The sequence below is a fragment of the Astatotilapia calliptera genome, chromosome 16 (genome assembly GCF_900246225.1).
Source record: "Astatotilapia calliptera chromosome 16, fAstCal1.2, whole genome shotgun sequence".
Taxonomy (NCBI): domain Eukaryota; kingdom Metazoa; phylum Chordata; class Actinopteri; order Cichliformes; family Cichlidae; genus Astatotilapia; species Astatotilapia calliptera.
Window position 1 is genome coordinate 32,973,536 of NC_039317.1, and position 23,867 is coordinate 32,997,402.

Below are 23,867 nucleotides of genomic sequence, written 5' to 3' on the forward strand. Positions count from 1 at the left end.
CAGTCCAACGGGCTGGAGTCCGATACTGGCCCCGGGCCTTATGTTTGACACCCCCGCTCTATGGCATGGTATTGCCTTCAACAAACGTTTTGGTTATTACGCCCTCCCTTAACCCCTTAGTGTATCATATCTGATAAGTCAGTTTTTGAGACTCTTTGATCACCAGCACGTTTTAAGCAACACGTTTAAAAAAATGCCGGATGTAGAAAATGCGATTCAAATTAAAAGTTGTTTACGCAAATTTATATTTCATTCATCAAAAAAAAGTCGGAGGGTTCGAAGAACACTGAATTTTCTGGTAACTTTGTCACGGTTCAGACTTTAACGGGGTGAAAAGCGTCAGATTTTGCGGCACTGCTACCTGTGTGCGACGCGTGGCCCCGCCCCTGTGCGTTCGCTTTGCGCAATTACGTCGCCGCGCTGCCGCTGCTGTGCTGCAGGGCAGACAGGCAAAGCAGCTGCGGAGACAGCGGGGAGTGCTGACAACAGCGCACAGGCTCGTGCTGGGAAACTCAGAAACGCAACATTTTCCTAATTTGCGGCTTTAATGTGCGGCTTTCTTCGCGCCTGAAACGTTCACTCTTTGTTTCGGTGCATGCGTGGGATTATTTTCTCATTCCGTCGGCCTGAAATGACTGCTGGTCCCCGCGTCTAGCCAATGGTTACCGCTGGGGGTCCTGTCCTGTGGATTATCCGTCGTCGCCGAGCCAGTCGCATGGTCGAGCCCGGAGGAGGCCCCTCTCTGCTGGATGGATGTGCGTGAATCAGCGCGGAACTCTGAGCCACTGATGAGCGCTGTGATAAAGATGTCGCCTGGATTTTATCGGCAGCGGCTGGACTGATCTTGGATGTTCGGGCTCTGTTGCCCCCCCACCCCCCCTGTATACACAGACCATTTCCTCACATAACAAAAATTGTATTCCTTAAAAACTGGACGCCCCTGGAGCAGTTTATGACGGTAAGAAAGACGCTCAGTCACAGCTTTTCCCCCCCTCTTGGAGCCAGCTGACGCGGGTTAGCTAGCTAGCTTAGCGCTGTCACTTTTATCCAAGTTGTTCCCGCACACACTAAATAGCCAGAATTGCGAAATAACAGCGGGAGAGCGCTGTTTCAAAAGGCACGTTTTGCAACTGCGCTTGTGTTTGTTCAGTGGAATCTCATAAAAAGCCCCAGCACATACACATTTTCTCCCACAGCCTTAATAGCCAGCGGTTGTGTAGCTTGCTAGCTGTTTCTTAGCTCATTCGATATCTCGCAGCTTACAAGCTGATCCAATGTGCGCAACATTAGTGCGCATTTAAAGGCTTATTTAATCAATGAAACTTTGTTAGCAGCCTCCCCGGATCCGTTTCATGTGTTAAGATAAACGGCTCGTTTATCTGCCAGTCACCGGACAGCGCACAATAAGCCCTTTAATGAGCAGTTAGAGCTCTCTGGAACCAGCGCGGCGTCATTTAATGTTGTGGCTTTAAATATGGCACACACCTCTTATCGAGCGATAGGCACCAGTGAGCGCTTATTACACGGTTCCTGCGTCCCGTGTGTTGTTTGACGGGCTCCGTGGATTTATTTTAACGTGTAGCTTGGTGCATTCAGCGACCACAGAGCTGGTTGTGTGTTTTTGGTCAATCGTTGCTAAATAATTGTTGGTGAAGCAGCGTTTGTGTACATGTCACATTCCTGAAATGTCACGGGAGGGGGGCCTGCGTGGACGAGCTGCTGAGACGCAGCCCGTGCATTCGTATTTATTCTTTTTTTTTATTTTTTAATGTGAATAAAATGATGGAGATGATGTGCTGATCGGTAAGGTTTTAATGTAATGGATGTAAGGGGGTTCGCTGGGATGAGGCGTCCTCATTTTTTCGATGACGTAATCCCCCACCATCCGTGCCACATCTTTGGGTCGCAGTCGGTTCCTCTGCTGCCTGCTGCTCCCCAGTCTGCTGCCGCTGCTGAGATCATATGTACCCTGCTCTGTGCTGTTTATCTGACCGTGTCTCCGTCTCCCTTCGCTCCCTGACTAAACTGTGACATGACTTTAGAGTGATGTCCTCTGAATGGGAACCAGGAGCTGGGCTCAGTGTTCTCCAAAACAAACCCAGGCATCCAACCTGCACGGCATACTGTGCATAAACAGCAGAGTCATATAGCAGTTCGTGAAACTGTCATTGCATTCAGTCTGTTTTGTGTTCCTGCACATGAAATTTTGTATGATGGTCGTATATGTACTGATTTGTGTCCATGTACGCAATGTGAATGTTTTCACTCTTTTAAAGAGTAACAAAGTGCATATTTGGGGGGTTTGGTGAGAGAGCCTCCTCTGTTCACACCAGACAGCACAACTACAATCCCATAATTCAATTAAGTTATATTTGCACAGCGCCAAATCACAACAACAGTCACCTCAAGGTGCTTTATATTGTAAGTTAAAGACCCTACAATAATACATACAGAGAAAAACCCCACAACCAGACAACTCCCTATGAGTTAACACTTGGTGACTGTGGGAAGGAAAAAATCCCTTTTAACAAGAAGAAACCTCCAGCAGAGCCAGGCTCAGGGACGGGCGGCCATCTGCCACGACTCACCTGGTCCAGCCCTAACTATATGCTTTAGCAAAAAGGAAAGTTTGAAGCCTAATCTTGAAAGTAGAGATAGTGTCTGTCTCCTGAATCCAAACTGGAAGCTGGTTCCACAGAAGAGGGGCCTGAAAACTGAAGGCTCTGCCTCCCATTCTACTTTAAATACTCTAGGAACAACAAGTAGGCCTGCAGAGCGAGAGCGAAGTGCTCTAATAGGGTGATATGGTGCTACAAGGTCATTAAGATCAGATGGGGCCTGATTATTTAAGACCTTGTATGTGAGGAGCAGGATTTTGAATTCTGGATTTAACAGGAAGCCAAAACAGGAGAAATATGCTCTCTCTTTCTAGTCCCTGTCAGGACTCTTGCTGCAGCATTTTTGGATTAGCTGAAGGCTTTTCAGGGAGTTTTTAGGACATCCTGATAATAATGAATTACAGTCGTCCAGCCTGGAAGTAATAAATGCATGAACTAGTTTTTCAGCATCACTCTGAGACAGGATATTTCTAATTTTAGCGATATTGCACAAATGGAAGAACGCAGTCTTACATATTTGTTTAATCTGCACAAATATGGACAGATTTTCAATTGTTATTTGAAGTACTTTATTAATCATCTTTAGGAAGTCCATTGTTGGGTTTTGGAATTAAAGGAACGGAGTTATACTTAGACAAGAAAAACTACTCCTGAGGTTTAGGCTTTAGAAGTACTAAAATTACTGGATTAGGATTAGCTAATGGGTTAGGTTTTAGGTTTCTTTCTTAGTTGCCAGGGAAACAGGACCCTCTAAATAAGCCGGCTGATACTAGACAACAGCTGTAGTTACAAAACATGCTTCCTATTGAAATACATGTCAAAGTCATGCTGACTGGCTTTGGGGGGAAAAAAGGAGAAGTCATGTCCATGAGCTCTTTTTTATATATTTATTTTTTGGGACTATTTCATGTTTAGATTTAAGGGCAGGCTGGCATACAACACATGACTTACATGTATTAGACACAGAGCTGTTTCGACAGGAGCGTTTCTGTGTGTTTTTGTCCCCTCCAAAAAAAGGTAACAGATTGCTGTCCAGAAATGTATGCGAGCTGCTGTTTGGTGTTGGTCTTGACCTGAATCCATGTGGGAATCCCTGCTCAGGCTGCTAGTTTCTGGAGCTGAACTACTTATCCTGGGAATTAGGCCTGTCATGCATCACATTTTTATTTGGGACAGTATTCCAGGCTGTTGATTGCGACCATATCGTGTTAAGCCGTGGAAGCAAGGATTATTTGGCATTAGAGACTTGCTGGCTTGTGCAGTCATTAGTACTGCAACTGATGCTGGTTTTGTTATGAATTGCAGGTAGCAAGATTTAGTTTTAAATATGAAACGTAAATATGTGATACTGCTTTGAAAACAAGCCAAACCACGATGGGGTTTGAGCTGAAGATGCGAGTGTCCATCCGTTTACCGGACAATCCATAATCACGAAGCAGAATCCCACCCCGAACGCTGGTGCACACAGTGGGAGTGGGTGCTGTGCCGTGGCTGTGTTAGCATCTAAATACGACTAAGTACAGCAGAGCAAAGTTTGCTTCCATAAAATAAAAATGCACTCATCATTTTTATTTTTATACACATTATAAATTCATCAGCGGTGTTCTGAGGAGAATCCTGCTTTGACCCCGTCTGCTCTGCCCGAATCTGAAGAGGTTTAAGCAGCGGATAGACACAGTTGGTGGAGCTTAGATCGCCTGCGGCAACAGCCCTGCTTTACTTGAGCGCCACACCTGAACCTGCCATCCCTGCGGTGTACATTAGGAGGGTGTGTGTGTGTGCCAGGAGGAGAAAGACATAAGGGGTACAGGTGTGGCAAGGGTAATTGGGATAAACTGCACCTGCTAGCAGAGGGCAGGGGGCTCCCGCGGGAGCACCTTTGGTGTCAGGAATGATCAGATCCCCAGGTAACCTGCTCAGATTTGTGAATGATTCAGTGAATGTGATGAGGAGGCAAACTATAATTTATGCATTTATGGGCGCCACAGACTGGAAGGCTTTGAAAAGACTTGGAGAAAACTTAAGCCTGAAGACGGTGTGTCAAAACTCAGAGGTTTAATCATAGATTGTAAGACTGGAGATGCTGCAGGGTCAATATTTGCAAGAGTACAACAAAAATTCCTCTCGGATTATTTCCCATCATCCTCCTGGTGGAAATTTACAAGATGTCGAACAATAGAGCAGAAACAGAACAAGCGCTTGGCCACAGCTGTGCGTGTGTGTGTGTGTGTGTGTGTGTGCGTGCATGCATGTGTGTGCACGCTCTATGGTTTGTTCTGCAAAAAAAGAAAGAAAAAGAGAAGACGCAGCAGAATGCGTGCACGACTCTGGCTGAGCGAACAGAGAGCGTGCCACCCTTCTGGCCGATGACAATATTTACATGGCTAAACTTCATGATTTACATGAGCCAAGATGAAAAAAACAGATATTAAACATATGTTATGATTATCATTAGAGTTTGCAACGCATTTAGTTTGCTCATAATTTTCTATTGTTCAATAAGACTTTAAATATCTGATGGGCTTTTTACTGCAGTGAGTGCATAAGCGTATCCATGTGAGCATAAGGCTGTTTAATTTCACTCGGGAGCTTTATTGTCAACAAAATGACAACTACGTCAACCTCTCATGCTGTGTGACAATCAAAACAAGCCAGTGATATGGATGAGGATCACAAAATGCTTGTGCTGGTGATTGCCAGAGTAACCACCAGCACAAGTGTTGCACATAAGTCAGAAAAAAGTGACGCGCGGAGGTCGAAAGTGCAGCAGATTTGCATCTATTTCAGCTTGATTAGTCCTCTCATTGTCAATTTATCATCACACCATTTCTGTAACTACAGGGAAGGTGCATAAAGATGTCAGCCCCTCGGTTAAACATAGGTTATAAACCAGCCCACCTAGCAGTTTGGCCAAAGGTCAGCTGTTCTTGTTATGTGTACAGTCAGGGTTGGGCTGGGAGCAGCAGAGTGTTGGGGAAATGTGATTTTAAAGAGCCTAGAAAACTGAACAATTCTTGAGGACTTGATGCTGAGTTTCTGTACTGTTATAAAGTCATGTCTGTTCAGGGGAACGTCCGTCTGACTTTATCTTTCCAGCATTTCTTCCATCCTCGCCGTCTCCTTTTGTCCTTTCCTTATTTTCTTCTGCTTCCTTCCCCCCTCCTCTCCTCGTCCGGCTGCCTGCTCTTGTTAGTCTCAACGTTGGATAGCACACCCTTTCTCTCAGCGTGGTGCTTCTCCACGCTGACAGCTTAGTGTTGCTGCTAACTGAGAGTATTGGTAAGAAGATTGCTGGCTGGGTGCTGCAGGCAAGATACGTTATCATGCTTTAAAGATGCTAGCATTTGCAAGCCTCAGATAAGTAGGCTTGGAAATGTTGCCAGAAACGCTGTGAAAAAGCCCGTCAGAAACTTTGTGTAAAACTCGAAACATTTTGAGGCCATATATGTAGTTATTGTCATTTTTGCCTTCTTTATTTGATTGACACCAGCTTCCTGTGACCTTTTGCTCACAGCCCTGTTCATGTTTAGCCAAGAGGACCAGCGACCTTTCGTTATGACCCTTTGGACAGCTCGCAGTCCTGTTTGCACACATGAAATGGAAGTTTAACCATTGATCCACAGAGTTTGGCCGTTTCACTTTGGAGTATCATGCCAGCTTTCTGCAGTTACCCGTACGCCGTCAGCATTATCGCGCTGGACTGAACTTCCTTTAGTCTGTCAGACTGGCTGTGCACAAGTGAACCAGCAGCCATTCATTCACACAAATATCCAGCCAGATATCTCTCAGAAAGGCAGCTAGTTAGTGGTCTGTTGCTTGGGCGGATATGGCACGACTTTTTAGCGAAAACCGTCTCCCGAGCTCCAAACACAGCTGTGTTTATTTGGCGCGAGATACCACAGCTACAGGACGCCAGGATGAAGGTGCCTCGGCAGATCCAAACTTCCAAAATGGAAAGCGGATAGCGGCACATTTACAATGACACAGATTTTTGTTTTTGATATGCTGCGACGAACGAGTTATCAAATGGTGGATGAGTGTGACAGGCTTTTAGACATCTTGTCTGAATATCAATGGAAAGTAAAGCGGGAGGTTGACATGCACGAGTTTTTCAAAATCGAAATCCCAGACTAAAAATAATAATTGTCTGCTTGTGAACAGCGGGACAAAAATAAAAGCTGCCTTGTGGATTGGGTGTAGCTGTTCTTGCACTGAATATTATTTGCAAATGAATGCTGTATGTTATGACTGGATGCAGGTGTTGTAGCGGTTCTTCATGATATATTTTGTTGGCCATGTTTGATTTACTTCTGAGAAATCTTATTCTTTGTCCAGCTTCAGTGTGCTTGAGTCACGCATAACTAATCAGGTGAAACTGCATATTATGATAATGGTGCTCTCACTTAGCGGGGGGGTCATAATGGTTTGATTAGCTGGAGCAGCATGCTGTCCAGGCGAAGGGGAGGTGGATGCAGACTCCCTACTGCTTAGGCAAACGCAATTAATGCCTCATAGAGCTGCATCGATTACTCCATTGCTTAGTTGAGGAGAATGAATTGAAAATTATGATGATTTTAATCTTTAATTAATCCATTTGAGTTATTTAAAAGACATCCAGATATATTCTAAATGTAACACTTACTTATCCTGCAGGCTAATGGACAAATAAAACAGGACATCACCGATGGACACATTTCGAAAGTATCTATTAGGTGATAAAATTATTGTTTGCAGAAATGCAGACAGGTTCATTTTTAGGGTTCAATCAGAGCAATCGCTGATATTTGAGTAAGTAGTAACTGTCTTTGAACTGAGGTTGGCATGCAAAAAATAACCATCACAAATCAAACGTTTACTTTTACAAAGGTGGTCAAAATGTTCCGTTATTCACAGCATGTAAGTTGAAGCAAAGTCTAAGCTTTGTCTTTGTTGGATGATCTGGAAGCTTTAAGTGGCTGTCGTGCTGTATCATCACATCAAGCCGGCCTGGATCATCCACAGTCCTTTTTTCCCCAGCGGAGGCCCTAGGATGAGACTTCAAGGGATAAAGATCTCATGAAAAGCCTCCCTTCACTGCATCCCTAAACTGTTCTTGGCATTAGTTGACGGAGGAGAACGCAAATGCCCGATACAGCCTTTAATCTGCCAGCGCCCTAATTAAAAGTCTGTGTGATGACTGGTCTTGTCTAATATAAGAATAGTGCAGGTAATACTCTGCAAGTATGTGGTCTTCTCGCTGCATCCTGCGTGCTCTACCCAGGCAGCATGTTCACTTATACCAAACTGAGCTTTTCCCAGAAGTGAAAACGCATCTAAACCAAACGTATGAGGATGATTTGTAACGGTTCTTCAGACTTGTTCCAAATTTTGTGTGTTTTAATGGCTTTAGGAGAGGATCCTGTTTTAAAAAAAGAAAAAGGTACTTGAGGATTTTGGACAGTAATGTGTTTGCGTACAGGTAGGACTGAGTTTTGGAATCATACCCGTTGTTATGGAGGACCACAGAATGAAAATATGGAAAAAAAATAATGCGCTGGAAACACAAACTTTTCTGTCTTCTTACCGTCTTCAACGTGATTCACTGTGTTCTGACACCCACACTGCTGTAGACTTTGGAAACATTGTGACTCGAGGCGTCTATTGTAATTCAGCATCCTTTATTGGCCCTATTATGAGTCATCTGTGTGTTCTAATAGGGCTGTACAATTTATCAAAAATCCTATTCAATTAAAATTATGATTTCTAACAATTATGAAAACAAAGATGATGGAAATAAAGCAATGATGGGGCTGTCTTGCTTTGACAGTACAGCTGCTCTCATTTAGTCTTGTGTTAGAAACCCAGCTCACCTCTTTCCTTCGCAACGTTTGAACCTCTCCGAAAGGCCAGACTGACTCCCTGAAAGGCTGAGGCCAATTTAAACCAGCCTGAGACACGACGACTTTGGGCAACAAGACAGATAAACCAATCGAACGGCCTGGAAACTGTTTCACAGGGAGCCCAATTAGAGGGTGAGATTATAGCTGTGAGACAGAATTACTTGGATACATGTAAATCTTCGTACAGCCACTGATCACTTGAGATGGATAAACAGGCATAAACAGAGAAATGACCGTTTGATAGGTGTGGAGACAGAAAGGAAAGAGGGTGACTTCCTGGCATGAGTGGGCGTGTCTAATGTGTGAATTGATGTTTGTTCTTATTGGTTACATTCATGAGTTTACCAATACCGGTAACCTTATAGCTCTGAAATACCAGGAACTTCCTGTGATCCTTTCCATAAATAAACTCAAAAAATGAACTGAACTCCTTCTAGAACAGTCCAAGTATTACCGGGGAGGTACTCATCTAATGCAGCTATTGGGTGTCTAGAACCAGTTGTAGATGATTGTGCTCGTTATTTATTTATCTGTCTACCTCTCTGCAGTCTTCTTGTTCAGACTGCTGTCGTTCAAATTATCGGGAGTGTTGGCAAACTTTGTCAAACCAGTTAGAAAATGCGATGTTAATCGTACTTGTGGGTAATAACGCCGCGATGCCCTCAATATGCTGCGTTTTGGGAACGTCTTTGTAAAACTGCTGCACCGGTGAGATAATCATATCTGACGTTTTGGGGAAGTTGTCTGTTAAATTTGGAGAGCGCTCTGGAGCGAGCAGAAGAAATGTAATTCAAGTTTGCCCTGGCAAAATGAAGTTTTATACCAGTTTATGAGTAAAACTGCTACATCCTAACATTATTATCAGGATTCCTCTTCAGTGCTGCCCCACCCCCGTGTTTACTATCCTCAGGTATGTGAGCACAGCTGACTCCCTGGTTATGTTCCAGTGCTTGTTCAGACTTGTGTTTTCCTTCACTCTCCTCCATCCCACATCCATTTAACCCAGCAGCAGGTAGACACGTGTGCGCTTACACATACAAGCCAATGAACATTTGAGTTGTAGATCAATTGCCACGTGCCCATTTTAACCTGCCACCTGTGCAACCTGAGCTCGGTGTGTGCGTGTCACCTTCAGATCCTCAGGTCTGCCTTTGAAACAGCTGCTTAAAGAGCCTTGAATACCTCGGGGGGTCAGAGGACACAGTTGCTTAAGAACAGTGGGTCAGAGCCAAAAATGGATTGCTCTTTTTCTGCTGTGCCCTCGATGTAAAAACTGCATTGAAGGGCTTCTGGGCTTTTGTACTTCCTCTGTAGACAAAGGGAATTTTGACGTGACTGAGTTGCAAAATCCCAAATTTAGCCCGTTGTAATGTTTATCCTGAATATAATGTTTTGAGCTATTTTAAAAGTAATGAGAACGGGTCATAGGAGATATTTAGCCTACCTTAGTGACAGTAAGAGTGCTGTTATTTTGGTGACATAGTTAACATCTCCAACTTTTCAGTCTTATGCCATCTTTTTTCAGACATGCAGCGTTATTTTTGTGCTGCACTTGACGGGCTTATTACTGGAACGTCAACGGTTTACATGGTAAAACCTGGTTTTATCCGCTGCTTGTTGTTGTTGGAGGTCTGTCGAGGAAGCCCGGAGTGATTCCGTATCCAACCTAAACACTCACTAAAAGAGGAGTTTGAAAACCTGGGACATTACTATTTTTACTTCGTGCTACTTATTTCCTCACCGTCAGGCCTGTTTTCTGTCCAAAAAAATCCTCGTTGGTCTTGAATCATATTCCACAGGACCAGCTTGTCCAAGACAAAGCTGTTTGTAAATTCTCTCTCTGTAATTTGGTCAGTTTTAGCCAGCAGATGGCTTGTGCCAAATGTAAATTTATAAATTTGTGCTGTGAAAATGTTTTCACTGTGTATATGAGTCGATGCAGGGACGACAGCGATGGGGATGTCAACATGCTTAAGTTGCTGCGCTCCTTTGTTTATTCCCGGGCCTCCGCAGCCTTTCTCAGCTGGACTCAAAGCCCGAGGATAGAAACGGTCCCGTCAAAGAGCCGACTTTGTCACAAACAAACAAAAAACAATAAACCCCGATTATAGCTGGCATACACTAAGTACACACATCAAAACTATTTACTCGTATGCCTTCACACACACATGAACTCGAGTGTCATCTCATTCTTAATCCACAGGGTTTAATATGATTGGCTGTAACAGCTTCAACTCTTCTAGGAAGGTTTGCCACAAGGTTTAGGAGTGTTTACAGGACTTTCTCCCAGAAGAGCATTTGTGAGGTCACACCTTGATGTTGGACAGCCTGGATCGGCGTTTCAGTTCATCCCAAAGGTCTTCTGTCAGGTTGAGGTCAGGACTTTGTGCAGGCCAGTCAAGTTCTTCCTCACCAGACTCGCTCATCCTTGTCTTTCAGGATCATGCTTTGTGCACTTTGTTCCTTTCACTGCACCTAATGGGCCGAGCCCCACTCCTGAAAAACACCATAAATCCCTCCTCCACCAGACTTTACACTTAGCAGCGCAGCCAGGCAAGTACCGTTGTCCTGGCATCCACCAATCCCAGACTCGTCCATCAGATTGCCAGAGGGAGAAGCGTGATTGGTCGCTCCAGAGAACACGTCTTTACTGCTCTAGAATCCAGTGGCTGCGTCTTTACACCGCTGTATATGACACCTTGCATTGCGCTCGGTGATGTAAGGCTTGTGTGCAGCTGGTCGCCATGGAAACCCATTCCACCAACACATCTATGCATGCGCTGTTCCTGACTCTGCAGAAAGCCGGTAACCTTTGTGCGGCTCAGCATCCGCTGACCCCGGTCTGAGATTTTATGTGGCCTACCACTTCACGGCTCAGTTGCTGCTGTTCCCACTCACTTTCACATTGTTATTGTACCGCTAACACCTGATTGAGGAATAATTTATATATAATTTCAGCAATTTAAGCCTACGAGGCAGCCTCTGGCCATCCACAGTCCAGTTTCATTGACCTAATGCTGTGTTTCTGTCATTTTGGCTTGAGCAGAGCTAAACTGTTAGTGAGCTGGGACTTTTAGGGAGGGCTGAAAGCACACCGCAGTAAAGTAAAGGGATGTTATTGGTTAGAAAAATGAGGCACGAGAGCTTTTTAAAAGTAAAGGTTTTATCCCAGTTTTCTTGTTTTCAGGATCATAATTTAAATTTGATGAAACGCCTCCGTATAGATACTTTGCAAAGAGCTAATAAAAAGCTAAAGTTGTCAGATTATAACCAGTTTGGAAAGTACAGCTTCCCATATTTTATTTTATCTATTTAGTTATTTACATGGACTCTTGAGGAAAAATCCCTTGTCTCCCGATTCTGCACATTCATATGCAGAGATCTGTTTCTGCAAATTAAGCTTGGTAGTAAATCTATGAAAACAGATTGAGGCTATAGTGAGCGATTTCCATTTAATCCTAATTGTTTGCATTGGTGCAATTCTGTGCAACTGCCAAACAAGGCAACAGGTCAACACTCGTCACCGGAGAGTTTGAAGGGCTGCTGAGTCAGCCTCACGCTTTACATAAAGGCTGCTGAGTGTACGCGGCTCTGTGCGGCTTCATTTCAACAAAAGGAAGTCTCGTGTCTGCGACGGTCGAATGATGTTACTGTGAGCCGCTTTAGACAAAAGCACGTGTGCCGCATGTATGCAATTTATCGACTGCGCTCGTCATTTGTTAGCAGTGTTGCGACTCATCCTGCTAAAAGAGACCAATGTAACTGTGGTCAAACACTTTGCTGCTGTTTAAACCCTCCTCAGAATACCATTAAACCCAGATGGTGTTTAAATTTGGACGTATATTGGTTAAATTTTAAGTGTGTGTGTGTGTGTGGAGAGAAAGCTAAACAAAATGGACAGCCATAGCCTGAGAGAAAAATGTGTGTGTCAGATTTGAGAATGAGAGGATCGAGAGAACAAGAGTGTGTGAGTGAGAGAGAAGCCAGCCTCGCTGCTATTTTCTGGGGCAGGCCATCAGGCTGCGAGGCAGCAGGGAGGGATAATAACAGAAGCTGTTACATTCTTGTGGTTTCTCTGATTTCAGCATGAGGCAGGGGGCTGGCTCCGGCTGACTCATGGCCGCTCTGCCCGCTCTTTCTCTTTCGGCCTCTCTGCCAGCACTGGAGCCTCTAGCCAGAGGACAATACATGACATTTCGTCACTTTAATCTCAGACATGTTAATTACAGGACCATAAATCTGAGCTTTTTTTGCAACTCCCCTGAGCAGAAACCTACCGACTGATTAAAACTGGCTAAGCTTTCACTTCCACGGTGAGCGGTGGCAGTAATTTCTCTTTATGGTTTGGTTGTTCAGGCTTGTTGCTCGGGCTGATTAAAGGCTGATTTTTAGTGGCTGCAGCTGAGGACAGGCCCCTTATTTAGATATTAGGTATCCTAGGATATGACTGTTCGTGTTTCGTTTGTATTGATCTTTAGAGGAGCTGGTAAATTGTTTTATGTACCCTTTATTGATCAACAGCACTAGATTGACACTGAGCTGTGTGTGGTTGTTGGATGTGAGTCAGAATCGTAGAGCTGAGGCTTTACTGAACAAGCTAGAAAAACAAAACCACAGTCATGTGTTCGTATGGATTAAAGCCAGTCCTTCTACATATTAAAAAAACAGATGTGCATCCTTTTTGGGACATTACATTTCAGACGCTAAGACCTTAAATCATTAGCGGCCTTTAAAAACCCATCGGAAATGATATGATGCCTCTTTGAAGTCATGTGTTTTTAGATGCTTGGTTGCTGTCAGAACCGTTTTTTGTCATTTCTCTTGTGCAACAGCTTCGCTCTGAAGTTGAAGCTCATTTTTAGGATCCGACATCTAAGTATCAGGTTGCACTCTTTTTGTGAAATCAAATAAATGCGGGGCAGGTTAAATCGAGTGCTCTTTTACTCTTTTTCGTACGTCAGGCGTGCATCGCAATACTCGGATCAGTGACACGGCTGCAGCTTTATTGTCGCACAGTATTCCACATCAAACCCGAGCGAGTGCCGTCTGAAGGCTGTCCCTACTGCGTCAGGACATTTACAGTTCACTGGTTTGAGCGATGCTAGCAGAAATAAAAATTCAGGGGAAAAAACTCGCTGCTTGCAGATTTGGATCAGCTGTTTGTTTAGCACATAAGCATGCGTCACATTTTTTTCTGCAAAGCAGATTGTGGCCTGAAAGGCGGCTCATCCACACAAAAATTCAAACTAAAGCACCTCAGGAGATGCAAAAAAAGGCAACAAATTGCTGTCTCAGTATTTTTTCACCAGCAGCTAACCTTATTTTTTAAAGCGTGGCAACATTTTACAGGCTCTGAGGTGACTGTCAGGTAGGCCCACGCTTTCCTGTTTTGGCCCTGTTTACCAACCGCAATGTGTTCCACCCACCTCCATCTCTTCATCTTCACCTCTTCATACAAGCCGTGGTGGAGAGACATCCCCTAACACCTCTCCCACACACATGCTTCGTGTTATTTAAGCTATATAATACATTCAAACAAGCTGTTTAATCATCAACACTGCTTTTGAATCACATCTTCCGCTCGAATTGGCCGTATCGTAGCAGAGCCTTTGGCTGTTTTTCGGCGGATCGAAATAGTTTGAAGTTCTTTATGATCTCCCCCAAGCCCACATATATTTAAATTACCTTTAAGGTTTTGTGTCTTCAGCGCTTACCGTACGACTAGCCACAGCCCGGCCTGTTGTCACCTGTCTTCACATTGAGTTCGAAAGCCTAAACCACAGCACTCGAAGGACAAAACCATTCTCATGTAAATGTAACGTAGCATGCAGAGGACATCCTGAATTTGTGCACGTGGATGTATACACACACACCAGAAACCACGAACAGAAGCTCAAGCTAAAGGTGTTTAGCTCAGAAGTGCACGTATGTGATAAAAAAAAACCTCTGAGATGTTTTAAAGACTGCATGGAAGATCTTGCTTGCATGTGCCTCTGTTTCACACTGTTGGCCATCACTGCAACAAAGAGGCGAGTGGAAGTGTTTCACTTTACCTAATTTTTGTGCCCTTGTTTGATTTAAGCCTGTGTCTGCAGAGAAGCATAGACAGTAGATGCACAGCAGTAGTTGGTGCTGAGGACTGCGGCTGCACTCATCTTTCTTTGTAAATTCTAGCGAATGCAGAACAGGCTAAATGAAGCACCGTTTAACCCGAGTTTGTGAAACCCGGTTTGAGGTTGTTGTGCATTAGGCCAGGCCACAGCTGAGTGACACAAGGCATGCACATCTGCACTCACATCCCAATTTCAAGCTTTTTCCTTTGGTGCCATCGCTGCGTCGCGACAGGGTGACAGGCGAGATGGCAGAGTGTAGTTTGGAGCATTCGACTGGTGTCCTCAAGAAATAAAGAGTATTATTCATGTTATTTACATTATTTATATGCAGATGTTTAATTTGCATGCACATCATCAGGGTGGGCTCAGTATCAGCAGAGCCCCCATCGTAGCGCTTGTTTTTACAGCATGACCTAATGGTGTGGCTGGATTTTGTGCTTCTCACCTTTGTGTTTGTAAATGAAATGCATGCTGCGGGGGGTTAGGCCTGTATGTTTGGGTTTGAAATGCTAGTGCATGTTAGTGCAAGAGTCAGCCGTTCTGAAGGTTTTGCATTAAAGCAGCAGGTGTTTTGTTTTTAATGCGGTGTGCTTGGGAATAAGGAGAAAAAGGAGATGTTGTGTGGATGCACATATATGGAGTGGCACTTACGCTACCTGGCTTGTTTTGCATTAATATCCATTTTGGCTGTTTATGTGCTGATGTTTGTATGTTTGCTGCATTTGCATAATTTGGTGTGGTGAGAATCCTCTAGGTCCAGGTTTGCATAACTCTTTAGGGCCTTTTGTCTCTTTTGTAATAGGACCTTAATAACTCATTAACTGTGGGGGGGGGAATGATCCTGCACACTGATAATATGATATTATGGTCACATTTCGGTAAAGCTGCCGTAATAGTTGCAGAAACGTCCAGTGTTGCATCTAAAGGCTGTGCTCAGTGCAAAAAGCCTTTTCCTGTTTTCTGAGCTGCCTTTGTGTCATTTTGAATGTCAGCCGCTGTTTAATTAAGTTCTCAGCAAGGAGCAAAAATAAAACATGCGCATCTTCTTGGAGAAAAGGCTGGAGTAGTGTAAGGGGACACCTCTAATAAAGAGGTGGTTTGAACTTTGATGAGATGAGTAGTGACTGGTTTGGTGTTTGAGTGTTTTGACCTGAGCAGCTACAGCTTCTGAGAATAGAGTACAGGCTCGTCCCGAGGGTGACGGGGAGTAAGTGAATCATGTCGTTTTCCTGACTGTCACATGCCGTCCCGTCTGAGAGGCTGACACATTATGTTAGTTCCTAGCTGACAAAGAAAAATCCCGTGCCTCAGGCTGACTCCTCACATCTGCGTTTTCATTTACAAAGTGGTATTTGAAAACAAAACTATCGCCACCTACACGACCATTTTAACACCGTTTTAGGATTAATCCCAGCTCTGCAAAGCTTTGCAGACCCACATGTATGTGTTTTGGCTATCTGCTGTTACTGAGGGTCAGAAATATGTGGAGCGACCGGTAATATGGGCGACTCTCGTTCATGGTGTTTATGTTAGCTCTGCACGTGCTGCAGTCGCCATAGACCAACAATTAGTTTGTTTTTAACAGGTTTGACTGAACTGCAGCCATTTTTTCATTTTATGCTGGCCTTCTTGTTAACGTCTACAGGAACATGTTTGTTTGTTTTTTAACTCTTTCAAGTCTATCATAGGCTTTATATTTTAGCATGGATCTATCTTTATATTTTACATGCTATAGTGCCATAGCTGGGAGCATTTTAAGTTGTTATACATCAGTACAACCGTTATATCCCAAATTTCAATAATACGCCTGCATAAAGTCCATAGTAACTGCATAGCTTGCAAAAAAGTGCAGTAAACTACAAAAAACGTTTTTGTTTTTTTACACTTATTTCTAGTAAGAGAAATTTCAGAGGTGTAACCCTTAAAATTGTAAATGCAAAAAAGTTGCCCAAAATAGTTTCCAACCACAGGAAATTCATTTTGAGTGTCTTCATAGTTTCGTTTTTGAGATACACCAATTTTTATAAAATGCAGGAAAAACAAAAACAAATATTATTGTACACAATTTGCAAAAAAACAGCATGTTCATCAAAATAAAACAAAATAAACTATTTGCAACAGTGAAATTAAGCCTCTCAGAAACTATACAGAAAGGCTTAAAGTCAAACGTGACTTTTACAAACACCAGTAAACCTTTGAAAGGTCACTTCCAGTTTTTGCAGATAATGGCAGACATGCGATAGTTCGCACTGACGTAGGAAGTACTATTAACAGCTGATCGAATTGCGTGTTTCAGGATGATTATGTTTTAGTTGTTGGCAGCGCTTTTTACGCGATTTTTGCAAAGCCACATGTGGGAGGAAACTGCGACCTGGGACAAGTTGAATGCATGATATGTAAGTGCAGCTCTGGTTTTATGTGCAAAAGAAATTATTGCGCTAGCTTATGTGGTTGCAGTTGTACCGGGATTTAAAAGTAGTTACACAAATTGGAGCGTGCCCGCTCCGATGGGCTTAGGATTTGAATATTTACCAAAAAAAGAGATTTTACCTGCCTCCAAATGAATATCTTGGAATATGTTTTTACTTCCATGACTTACTTTGAGGCAGTTTCCACTTTAATGAGTCAAAGATCTGCCCACTAACAGCTTCACACTACAGTATTTTGTGTTTTTGGACAAAAGCTGCTTTCGCACGATCAGAGCATCGGAGCACTTAATGCTGCATCTGTTCATGTTTTCAATGTATGCATGTTGTTGGAATTTGAGCTGAAGTTGTCATGTGAAGATATTTTCAGATGCAGCACAAACAAATATGTTCAGACGTGTGTCAGCTTAATTGTTGTGGCAGCAGAGTTTGGTGATGAGGCCACAGACGCACACGGTTCAGATAATCTCACACTGCTTATACATAAAGAGCCTGCTCCTGTCTACTGTAGTGTGCTTGGCTTCTAGCGGGGTTTCTGCACCTTAATGAAGAGAGGCTGATTAACTTACAGCTTATTGACTCCACAGACTGTTAAACACACACTCGCTTACAGGACCAGATTCAGGGAACGGGGTTCAGCTTGGCACAGAGACACGGTGAATGTCAGCGGTGGTTTTACTGATATCAACATTAGATGCTTGTAGTTTGCTTATTTACTCATTTATTTATATTTCAATGCTTTTGGGTGTGGAGATGTGTTGAGCTGTGTTTGCCACTTAAATCACTGGGATCTTTCGAAGGATCGTGCGAAGTGCTGCATTGTCACTGAGCTAATCTATCTGCCTTGCAGCAGGAGGGCGTGCGCTTGCTATAGAACACCTGGCCTCCCTGCTGGTGGGGCAGGAATGTGCAGGGTTGGGGTGGATGCGGGTGGAAATTTGCAGAGTGTTCAGAAACCGACCCCGGTTGCACGTAAAGGCGCCGGCGTCAGCAGGAAAGGAGAAATGTGCAGCTTTAATCAGACCTGCATCTCTCTCTCTCTCGTGTGTGTGAGAATATTACTGCACAGAGGGCCTGCTGTTGTATAAACGGGGGCCCTCCCCTCTCACATTCTCAGTCCAAACTTTCCGTGGTGTGTTTAAAACATCAGTGACCACTCTGACAAACCCTAAGTGGTATTTTATTGTTGTCCAGCTAATTCATTAGTGCCGGTGACAGACAAATGTGGTCTTTACATCACCCACTCCTGGCTTATCTCCATTGACTTCCTGTATGTGTTTACAATTGATTTTGTGGATCTGTTTTAAAGCGACGCCTGCGTCTGGCCCCGAGCCTCAGAGCACAAACGATGACCCGGCGTGATCCAGTCTGCAGCCGTACAGCCTGAGGTGCCCTTTTATGGCCCTTATATCTCCTTTTATTCTAGTTTCCTTCCATATTTTCCTGTTTTAATATTTTTATCTTTATCCATTTTTAATGCATTGTTTTGTTGTCTTTTCTTCCGCGCTGTTTTTTGGACCCGTCCTTCAACTTTTGCTCGTCTGTTGTTAAGATTGTTTGCTTTTCACCTGTTCATTTAGTAACACCTGTGCTAATGAAATCAGTTTTTAACCACGTGTAGGATATTTGTTGGCATTGTTTCAGTAATTTTCTCACACAGAAATGCTGCTGTGTATGTGATGAACATTATGAATAGATGAATGATTATTTGCACTGTTAGCTAAAAGCAGGAAACCTCAAACCTGAGATAGTCGCCACTGATACCATTGCAAAAATAACAAAATGCGACGTGTGTGTGCATGACAAGAAGAAGAGAACCCCAGGTGTGAATGTCTACTGTAATTCATTTATTTCTTTTACCGTACTCAGACTATGACATGTTTTATTTCTCCTCAATATTTTAAGAAAGTATTCAGTGTGCACTTTACAGATGCAGATGTGTTCACGGCTGTTGTGCAAACAACAAAGCGATTATTTGTCTCCAGGCCTTGAAGAGTGCCGTAGTTGAAGCTAAATGTTGTTTTGCAGACAAATCAAGTGGACAGGATGTGCTGCTTTTGTGCATTTGTGGTGGAACGACCACTGTTTTGCAACCTTTCTTTATTCCAGCGCAGCTGTTGAGATTAATCTGTCCTCAAATAACTCACAGTGATGCAACACAGAGAGTAGATGTTACTCGCTCACACAGTTAGCTCTTCTCTTAGCAGAGAATGCACGTTAGCGGCTTCTAAAGGGGAGACGGTGGCGCCAATAACTCGGGAAAAGAAGCAGAAGAGAAGCGAGAAGTGAAAGATGGAAGAGCCAATGGGAGAGGGGAGGTTGTGAAGACGATGACATTATAATAAATCTAATAGGACGATGAGATGTCACTCGAGATGCTTGGAGAGACGAGGACTGCAGCGGGAGAATGAGCTGAGAAGTCTCCTCTGTGTTATCTTTGATTCAGCAGGAATCTGTGACAGGTGTTGGCTTTTATCAATGGCTCTGTGTGTGTTTGTGTGCAGAAGTAAATGGCTGCTCTCTGGCACTGATGACTGTAATTTGCATAATGGACTCACGCTCCATACTGACACTTAAAGACAGGATGAAGAGGAGGCGAAGAAGAAGAAAAGTCAGGGATTTAGTATCAAAGATTATCGGAATGTTTCTGCATTGTTTGGAAAATCGGATTCACAAATTTAGGATTTATTCTTAAATTCATTAGAAGGAAGTTGCTCAGTTACTGCTCCGCCCTCATGCAGTAACTGGTGGACTTGCAATAATAACAGTAATGCTGTGATTTATACTATGAAGAGACTTGAATGCTTCAGTACTAATGAGGTAAATTACATGTATGTTAACAGTGCTCCTCATTAAACTGGTGCAGTTCTGGAGGATAACGTTTTATTCGCTTTTTCTACGTCAGTCTTGTTTCGATCACATTGCCCGTGCACACAGCTGGGACTGACTCTGCAATTTTTAAATAATGTCATATATAAAAACGCTCATGTGCAAATAAACGTGCGCCCACTGTGTGACGCTCTGGGGAGTCCTTCATCTGTTTGGACCCAAACTCCAGTCGGCGAGCGGTGATCCTTCTCCCGCTCCTCAGTGACCCCCTGAATGGACGGGCAGAGCAGGTTAGCAGCAGCTGGATCGAATGTTAAAGTGTAAAATATTCCTGGGGAGGTAAACCATTTAAAAAAAGTGAACAGACTCTGCTAGTTCGCCTTAATAATTACACGCAAATTACATCTGAATGTTTTTATATGAGAAGTATTGGGCATGACTTTCCCATTTTTGATAGTTCTAATTATTGTTGATTGCCTAACACTCGACCTTTAACACTCGGCTTTACTGACTGAATGACCTCGTTTTATCCTTTTGGCAAAAACCTATTAAAATATGTTTTTATTGTTATTAATTTAGTAGGTTTTCTGTAATCGCGTTGCCCCGGGGCTCGGTAGGAACGTTTAATTCAGCGGTTTCTCATTCATGTCTCAGGAGCAGGTTATTTTCCTCTTTTTCTTTCTTGTAACTACAGGTGAAAGTGCACAACTGATGTGTGAATCTTCAAATGGAGCTCGTGATCTCAAAGGCATTTTGTGAGGTTTAAATGCGAAACGCTGAATCTCTGTTAGCTCGACTAAAATCACAAGTGCTTCCTTTTTCATCAGAAAGCTTTAGTGTTGCTGAAAGTCTGTGTCGTGTCAGGTTATTTAATATAATTCAGTGATGAAATATCGAGTGTGAAAGAAGTTAATAAGAACTGAAGCGGTCAGGAAGCTCCAAAATATAAATAACTTTGGTTTTTGGTTTCTATGAGATGCTCTTTGCGCAGCAGATTTGTTTGCTCTAATTATATTTTTACGTTTTCATACAATCTGTAACGTGTGAATCCTTAAACGTGTGTCTGCTTTAACTGTGCTCCGTGCTCTATACGTAAAATGAAATTTCCCCCTCTCAGGCTGTTATTGCTCTTTGGTTTTGTAGCACACGTTGGTGCACTTGTGTTGAAATGCCCGATGAAGTGCTTCTGGAAAGCTGAGAACTAGAATGGACGGTGTAGTTTTTCTAATCAATGCAGTCGGGCCGGCTGAGTCAGGATTTTCATTCATGCTCTCCGAGAGGTTTATTCCACAAGGGCTCGGTAAGGTTCAAGCAGAGGTCTGCAGACGTTTGCAACTCTGCACGGCTGAATGATGATGGGTTTGAGACCAAAGGGGGCAGAAACGGAACCGGACATTTATAGTTTATAGTTTGCACAGTTGATTTGATTTACTGAATCTGTGGATTAGCAGTGTCTGTTACAGGCAAACTGAACGCGTGCAACACAAAGTCTGACTTGGCTCTGGTACTGCTCAGAGTTGCTGTTATAAATGATATTCTAGCTTCTTGTTGGGTCTTCATACATCTCTCTTCTCAAGGTTATTTGCTGCCTCAGCTTTCTCGCCTCGACTGGCCCGAGTTTTTGGACTCCCAGACTATCAGAGACGCGCAACAGCCCGATGCTGTTGCTGCCCTAAAATCACAAGTGGTTCCTACATAGAAGAAGTAAAATCAAAGGGTTCATAGTGGTGATCTGATGGGGGAGAAGGGAAAGGATGTAAGACCTGGTATAGGAAGTGTTTTTCTGTCTTAATGCCAAACAATAGTTTATTTCCTCATGTTTATTTGTATAGCACCAAATAAAAACAGCAGTTGCATGAAGGTGCAGGTGAAACCCTCCAGTGTTCAACCGAGTGCTGCGCCACTCGTTCTTATTCTGATTGAAATCGTCCACGAGGGCTTTAAAGTAGTTTTTCTAATCATTTATAATGAAAACGGAAATCGCAGGCTGTCTACAAACACGCACGCGCAGTGGCACACATCTGTAATTGACCACCTGTTTGTGTATGACCTAGTTTACGCTGTGCTGTGAAGCTGTTATGCACAATTCCTTTGGGATTCCTAACTGCAAGCCTCTTATTTCAACTGTTCCAAAGCAGCACAAAGGGACAGAAAAACCATACGTAGCAGTTCCTTTGAAGGAATCGGGATTATAAATAGAAATGTAAAAGGCAAGCAGAGTTCAGCTGTGAGCCCGTATTTGAGCTGGAGCAGACGGCGCCAGTTGTGAAGCTTTCGCTTTGAGGACTTCGGCGACACTAGTATAAATAAGAGGCACGGGGAAGGACGGTGCTTCAGCCCTGTTGGGATCTGCTTTATTATGTACACAAGTGGTGTGCATGCTAATAACAGCAGAGCCATGTATACAATGTGGAGCAAAGGTGATACTTTGGTCACTTTTGCCTGAATGTGGGTAAATGCTCAGTTGTTGGTGAGCCGACTCACTGAACAGAGACCTGGCGATTGTGTGGCAGCACTCAAAGCTCAAATTTATGCAGCTGCTATTAAAAAAAAAATCATAATGAAGCTGGACAAACGAGGTAAAATTGGGACATTGGAGCCGGGTGTGCTTGCAGATGCAGAGAGGATGTTGGGAACTGCTCTGTGTGGAGAACGAGAGAGAAGAGAGACACAAACCTACAGAAGAAATCATGAAACGCAGCTTTAAACTAGAATGACCGAAATGCCCAGCCCGATCTTCGCATTAGATAAGTCTGTTTGTGTGTGCATGCTAATATCAGCATGTTTATATATGCGTTTACATTAAAGGCTCATTTTCCTGTGCATGGACAGGAAGGCTGCAGGAGCGTCTGTGTTTGCAATAAGCTGAGGGAGCCGCAGGAGCCCACCAGTGAGGGAAGCTTGAGGGTCAAGGGCCCTTGGTTAGACACACACACGCATTTCTGCCTGTTTGTAAGCTCCGCTGACTTCGGAAGCACGCTACAATAATTGCTTCCTGCAGTTCCGGAGGCTTCTCTCAGGGGAGAGTGGCTGTCCTGTCCAGCTCAGCAGAGCAAAGCTGGAAGGACCACAGCGGAGCAGAAAATTTCAGTACGGCGAGAACGGAAAGAGTGGAAGAGGAAACGGTGTAGTAGGACAGGAAAGAGATGAATAAGGAGGAAGAAACTTTTAAAAACCTAAAGAAAAACAAATGAGCTTAATCTATTATCCAGTTAGTCGACTCATTGATCCATACCACGAATACTACTCAGACAAATTACTTTATCTATGTGCAACACTTTTAACTGTTCCTTCTATACGCCAAGGGCTGCAACCCCGGCAGATGGCTTTCTGTCACTCTGTGACAGGAAGTTGTAAAGAAGCCAGGTAAAAGCAAGCTGCACCACCCTGCATGGTCCTGCAGCACTGTAAAGATGGAAAATGGACTGAACAGCAGACGAATGGAGCGACGTGTAGCCACATCCTGCACAGACATGGATGCTAAGGCTGATGCTTATGTCATAGCAACACTATGCAAACTAATCTAGTATGATATGTTTGAGATGCTGTGCACGAAGGCACCGATTAACCAGTTTAGACTGTTTAAGTGGGTTCCTACTTTTATACTAGTTGACCGGTTAACTAATGAGCACCTCCAGTTTAATCCATCCAGTCCTCAACTGTGTCCAGATTCTGTGTGTGGCTCAGGCTGAAAATAAGCCTGCTCGCTGTGGCGGCTCAGAAGACAAAATAAAAGCACTGTTGTGAAAGGAAGCAGGCACGATAATTGTTTTATCTCTTTTATCTCGTTTTCCTAATCCATGGAGGCCACAATTTTAATTGAATAGACATTTCGATTAATTGCGTCACTCTAGTAAAAGTTCATGAGAACAAATCGAATGAGATAAAACCTTGATGAAAATCATTCTTGACAAACTATTTTCATTTATATTTCAAACAATGGTTTTATGCCGGACTTTAAACTGATCATTAAAGCTCTCAGGCTCAGGTAGGTAACGTGAA

At 43.5% G+C, this 23,867-nt stretch overlaps 1 protein-coding gene across 1 annotated transcript in view; it reads left to right on the top strand.

Moving 5' to 3' along the window:
• The first annotated feature begins 395 nt into the window (after positions 1-395).
• Positions 396-23,867, top strand: part of ptpn4a (protein tyrosine phosphatase non-receptor type 4a) — a 67,742-nt gene continuing 44,270 nt past the window's right edge. Inside the window, exon 1 of the mRNA XM_026145418.1 lies at positions 396-958. The gene's annotated coding sequence lies outside the window, so the exon portion shown is untranslated. The remainder of the gene's footprint in view (positions 959-23,867) is intronic.